Consider the following 6,296-nt stretch of genomic DNA (forward strand, 5'->3'; position numbering starts at 1 on the left):
GCTTTTTTTGCTGTCATAATATAAGATTTTTTTTTTATTTCAAAATAAAAGATGCAAGTTCATTGTACATAATTATTCTCACTTTATGACAGGATTGTATTGCAATAAATTACACTGACTGGAAGCTAATTTAAACTGACTGCATTGAAGTTTGATTGGAATTGACTGATTTGAGCTGGTAAATTGCCACAGAATTACCTTTCTTGTAATTTAATTTGGTTGAGTTGATGTAAATTTAATTTAATCTAGATCAGTATAGATACTGTACACAAGAGACAGATGGGAACGTTTTGCATTGTAAAATCCCTAGAGATGTGAGTTTATGTGAATTGGTTTTATATAAATTAGACCGAATCAACTTCTCCCGACTTCCCAAACAATTCGGTGAAGAACAAGGAAACAGTCAGCCATGTTAAAGACGGCACCTTCCTCTGTCTAATGTACTAACTATAGGTCTTATTAAACATCCATTAACCCCTCTGTGTCATATTGTTATCGAGAAGGCCCTGGTATTGCTCATATACATGTCAAACTGAATCCCTAATGGCAGCTATTTTCAGTGGTGCTCCCGAGGTACCTTTTAAGTGACTGAGATGGGAATTTGACAGGTCTGCTTCTGTGTGGAGCGCTGATTAATGTGGCCTGTCAGGCAGCCGTGGTGGCGTCAGATGTTTTCCCCAGACTGCCTCTTCGGCAGGGAACTTTTCCCGAATACATGACACACTAGACAGCCAGTCTTGTTTAGGAGTCTCGAGCAAGACTGAATAGGAACTGAGGGCTCCGCTTGGTCTCTGGTCGATTAGCTGAGGATTGAGGTGGATTTACTGGTACCCGAGGACTCCCAAATGGAGATGCTACACTCATTGTGCTTCCTGTTTAAACCTTTGTTTCTTTCTGTGTTCATCTCCAGCTTCAGCCAAGGACGGTAGGCCATCTAGCACTGCAGGCGGAGGAGAGAGGCGAGAGAGGACATCCTTCACCAACGACCAACTGCTGGAACTGGAGAAGGAGTTCCACTTCAGCCCCTACCTGCGGCGCCACTGGAGACAAGAGATGGCAGCCAGGCTGCAACTCACTGACCGTCAGGTCAAGATCTGGTTTCAGAACCGCAGGATGAAGCTTAAGAAGGAGCAAAAGTATGGCAGAGCGACAGGTTTGTCCCAGGATTCCCTTTGCGAGCTGCACATGGGGCTCCCAGGAGCGTGTGCTGTCAGAACTTCCTTCTCCTCTTCCTTGGAGCCACACTCCATGGATCACGCAATGCTCTCTCTGTTTGACCCTGCAGACATGTCCTATCTAAACTGCATGCTTCCAGCTGTTGCGAATGGTCCACCCCCCTCTTACACAAATACAGAAGGTCATCAGAAAGTCAGCATTTCAAACTGGCTCTGAGGACCTATAAAGGCCCTCCCTTTGGTCCTTTAACATATTTCTTCTCCTGTTCACCTTCAGCTACTTATAAAAGACTGAAGGATGTGTGAACAGCATCCCAGGAATGCCATCTACTTACCACATCCATTCACTGAAACATAAAATGAAACATTTTAATTAAACTATATGAGCACATCTTAATTAAAAGAGAGCAGTGCAATATTCTCCGTGTTTATAGGCACAGCAAGAGAAGACTGCATGTCTTTAAAAATTTTGCATGAAGGAGGATTTTTGAACTCGTTATACACAGCTATTCACAGCGCATTCCAAAAGTATTCATACCACTTAGATTTTTTTTTCCATGAATCTTTATGGACTTGCTTGGGATTTTACACCAATACAAAGCAATTTACAGTTGTGTGGCTGAAATTAAACCAAACACTTGGTTTTCAATCTTTCTTTTTTACATAAAAATTCAAGCTCAATTAAATATGATAATCCAAAATAAAATACTCCAAATTGCTATCAAAATTGACATATTTTCAAAGTGAAGTCTACATGTGAGTAATTTCATTCTGTGAAAGCCTCAGAAGTGTGTTAGAGAACATCAGTGAACAAACACCATAATCAAAAGTCACACAAATTGTGACATTTCTCCACGAATGTTATGGAGAATCTCAAAGCAAATCTAGGTTATGAAGCAATATTTCAAGCCTCTGAGGTCTTGCAAAAGCTTGCAGCATCCTCTTGAGATGTCTAATCCATAATCTCTAGATGAATCTAGATCTTCCTGCAAACCCGCCAAGACACGACAGTCCACTTAAATGGTGGACAGTCGAAGTACAGTGGGGCTCTAAATGCTGTTCTTCATCATCATCATCATCATCATCATCATCATCATCATCATCATCATCATCTCTTTATTCAAGACACACAATAAAAACATTATATTGTTCACTGAGTCACAAAGATGTGGAACCACTGTTGCAGTGGTTCCACATCTTGAGGTAAATCTGACTGTCCTCAGTGCAGGGTTTATTAAAATTGCAATTTATGTAGGCTATATTATTTCATGAGACAGATAACCTACACATGCATTTATGTGTAACATTCCTGGGCATGTGGGTATAGCCTTATGTACAAACATGTGGGGAGCCCTACTTCATGTAGGCATTTTAAGGAATAACCTACATGAGTTGTTCAGTTGTATGCCACATAAAGTTTCTGCATGCTGCGTCTTTTGTATTGTCACAACAGATGGCCAGTATATAGTGAAGTACAAAATCCATTGCAAGACTTGGAAATGCTGTTCACAGATGCTCTCTGGCAGAACTTGGGCTTTGTTACAAAGATGAATGGTCAGAAGTTTCAGTCTTTAGATGCAAAGCTGGTAGAAACAGAACCCAAAAAAACCTGCTGCTGTAATTGCAACTATTGACTCAGAGGAGCCTGAATACAAGCTGTGTATTGTTTCATTTTAGTTCCACTGTACATAAATAAAATACACTGACGTGCGGGGGTGTAGTATGACAAAATGTGCAAAAGTTGAACACAAGTGTGAATATGCTTGCAAGCCCTGAAGTTACAGCAAGGAAATATTGCAGATATTAACTTTTTTGCACAGACATTTTGAACAACTAATACTGTTTCTTTTTGTGTTATTTGTGTTGTTTTCCAAGCAAATTTGTTCCTTGAATATTATCAGGTGGTAGTATTTTTTTCATAGCTAATTGTTTGTGTGAAGTGTTAAAATTGTGAAATGAGGAGATCATTGTTCAAGTTTCATTATTATTTTTTTTATCTACTTTATATAAGTTGTTATACATTTAGTGAGTTTCCCCATTGTTTTTGATGAATGTTTCCATACTGAACATGCTTAATAAACACATTTAGGAAAATTGTAATCATGTGCAGTGTTTACCCTGTTCATTTTTAAAGCCAAAGACTTAAAAAAAAAACTGTATTTCCTAATTATGGATTCCCATGCCAAATAGAAAAAAATGAGATGGATTATGCATTTAAATTAAACTGGGCTTTAGATTCATTGAAAACTTTACAGTATTGTGTATTCACATTGCACAATCCTTCCTCTCTCCTGCGCCGCTGCCTCAGAGTTTCCCCCTCCATTAATCACTGAGACAAGGCAGTTTTTCCAGCGTTCCAACCACAAGCTCAGAACCCACTGGGCACCATGACAAGATCTCATCCTGCCTCCTCCCTACCTCTCCCCGCCCTCCTCTCTTTCTCTAGCCAAATTGTAGCTCTGCAAGTTGGAGCTGGCCTCGCTCTCAGGGGGCATGTTTCGCCGTGTAGTGTGGAAGCCCTTCCAACTCGCCACAGGGCCACGAGAGACCAATGCTGCCCAATCACCAATGACAACATATTATCTCAAAGAGCGATGTGCAGTTGTTTACTGGCATCTGCTGGGCCTTTATAGAGTGTGGAGTCTCAAATGCAAACTGTCATCAAATGTTTATTTTCCCCCAAATTCCAATGAGATAACAGTGTTTTTATTTGGCAAAAAGTGGGTCACGTATGCTCAAGGGTCTCCATAATTTCATAAGTCAAAGATAATAACTGTACCTGATGAAGGAGCTAACCTTCTCTTACACTCATGTAATGTGAGTCTGAGCATAAATACTGTAAACAAAACTGCACACAAATTGTGGCCATGCTGACAGTTTTATATCAGTGGCCTTGCTGTGAATGAGCTGTCACAGAGGCCCACTGACAGCTCCAAAACTGGGAGCGGTAAAGCTGATCCCCACTGTCTCATCTAATGACTTCCTACTCCTGATTCATTATCAGGCCCTGGATCAGTTGTCATTTGGTAAATATTTGGCACCAGTTTGCGGCAGGTCTTTGTTGACATCCAGGGAGCTATTCTGTGAGCTACAACTGGGCGAATATTTAACATCAAATGAAAAAAGTCTGTATAGAAAGGTGGTGATGGGAGGAAAGTAATAAAAGCCATACTAGAGAGAAGGTTCCGCTGTAGAAATGTGCTCACTTAACTAAGAGACAGAAAGGCAAGGCATAACGAGAAAGACAGAGCAGACTGTGCTAGATTCCTGAAATTCTTAGATATACAGGCTGATTTATGATTCTGGTGGGTGCTGAGGCCCAAAAAGCCCTATACCTCCTTTCCCAAACACATTCCCCTTCCAGACACTAAAAACAGGAGGATCCACACACTGGTGTGCAGTAATTCCATGAATTAGGTCAAGGGGTATCCCGAGAGGTCAAGGAAAGCCTTTACTCAAGGGCCCCAGAGTGACGGGGGACACTCTATGTCCATCTCAACATTAGGTTAGCTGGTTGTTCACACATTAGAATCTGAACTCATTATTTTCCGCTTACTCACTGGACTCTGTTGACTGCTTGACTTGACATCTGTTCCCAAAGGCAAAGACCTGCTAAGCTTATGAGCCCTTCATGCTATTTTCAAGATTTCTTGGCTTTGGTGGCAAAATACTTGTAATATTTGGTGATAAATGATGCCTGTTGAAAATTACCATGAAACCAGTCTTGGTTATGGTTGATTGTTAATTTTAGAGGAATTTTTGACTAGTCTTTTACTGCCTCACACAAAGCTGTTGTGAAATTGATTTGATTCTGGACATCAGAAGCATTTTGTGCATCAAAACATCTAAGCTTGCATGAAAACTGAGCAAGAAACTGAGCTTATTTTAATCATTAAATGGAGATCATAACAGATAAAATTAACAGTGACACGAGTGGCCTGAGTCAATGCACGCATCAGGAAACAATTCTAATTTTGCTGCATATGCATTTTTGTATATAGTAGGTATTTTAGAAGCAATGTTGGGTCGCTGTTCTGCTCCTACAGAATGACATCGTCTTCTGCTTTGCTGTATTTTTGCCATTAATGTTCAAATAAAATGCAAACTTAAAGATTATAAACAGATTTTCCCCCAAAATCTATTAATTCTAAGCATCATTAAGGTTTTTTTTCACCACAAGCTTCATTTACTTTCTTGTTTTTGTTAGAAACCACTATTCAAATGCACTCATTTACATCACCTATTAATCTAAATGACAGACCCACTTCACAATTGTTTTAAACTGGATGCACATCCTACTTCAGGACAAACTGCTCCAGCTATGTGCTCCAAGTTGGTCTTCTGAACATTTTCTTTTCTGAAACTGTAAAAAGCAACAACAACTAAAAAACAAACATAGGACAATACTTGTGGAAAAGTCATGACAAATGTTTTGTGGGCCCTAACTGGGCCAACAATAATTATGAACTCAGTATTTATGAGGACAGTTTTAATCAAATCCCACAGGATAAAAGAAATAAATCATAAAAACAAAAGCAGCTCTGTTAGTCACAGAAGTAAAGGTTTCATTTCAGGCAGAGCAATTTGATCTAATTATGAGTCAGTTAGCGACAATCTAACTATAGAGAAACAAATAAAAATACTCTGTATTTATGCATATAAATATTATATTTGAAATATGTGTCTTGTCCTTACTTATTTTTGCATTATAGTTAAACATCACATTTAAATTACTAGTCATCATCACATTCTAACTTTTAACCGAATTAAACAAACATTTTAGGAACAGAGAAGAAAAAAACATGCAAATATTTTAGCACGCACCTGCAACCATTAATTTGTCCTGGTGGCTATGTCCAGAGGTCATTGGACATATTTCTTGAATTTTTGAACCTAAATTTTAACCAAGATGCCTTAAAAATTTAAATAATTATTAGTTTGTGTGCGCAGCCCTTAAAAATGTTTCCAGGTGCAGCGTTTCTCATTCTTTACTTACTTGTAATATTTGGTGATAAATGATGCCTGTTGAAAATTACCATGAAACCATGGTAATTTTCATGACAAAAAAAGTAAAGACAAAATAAGTAAAGAAAACAGAACTTATTGACTTTCAAAATATAC

The sequence above is a fragment of the Poeciliopsis prolifica genome, unplaced genomic scaffold (assembly GCF_027474105.1).
Source record: "Poeciliopsis prolifica strain line A6 unplaced genomic scaffold, Auburn_PproV2 SCAFFOLD029, whole genome shotgun sequence".
Taxonomy (NCBI): Eukaryota; Metazoa; Chordata; class Actinopteri; order Cyprinodontiformes; family Poeciliidae; genus Poeciliopsis; species Poeciliopsis prolifica.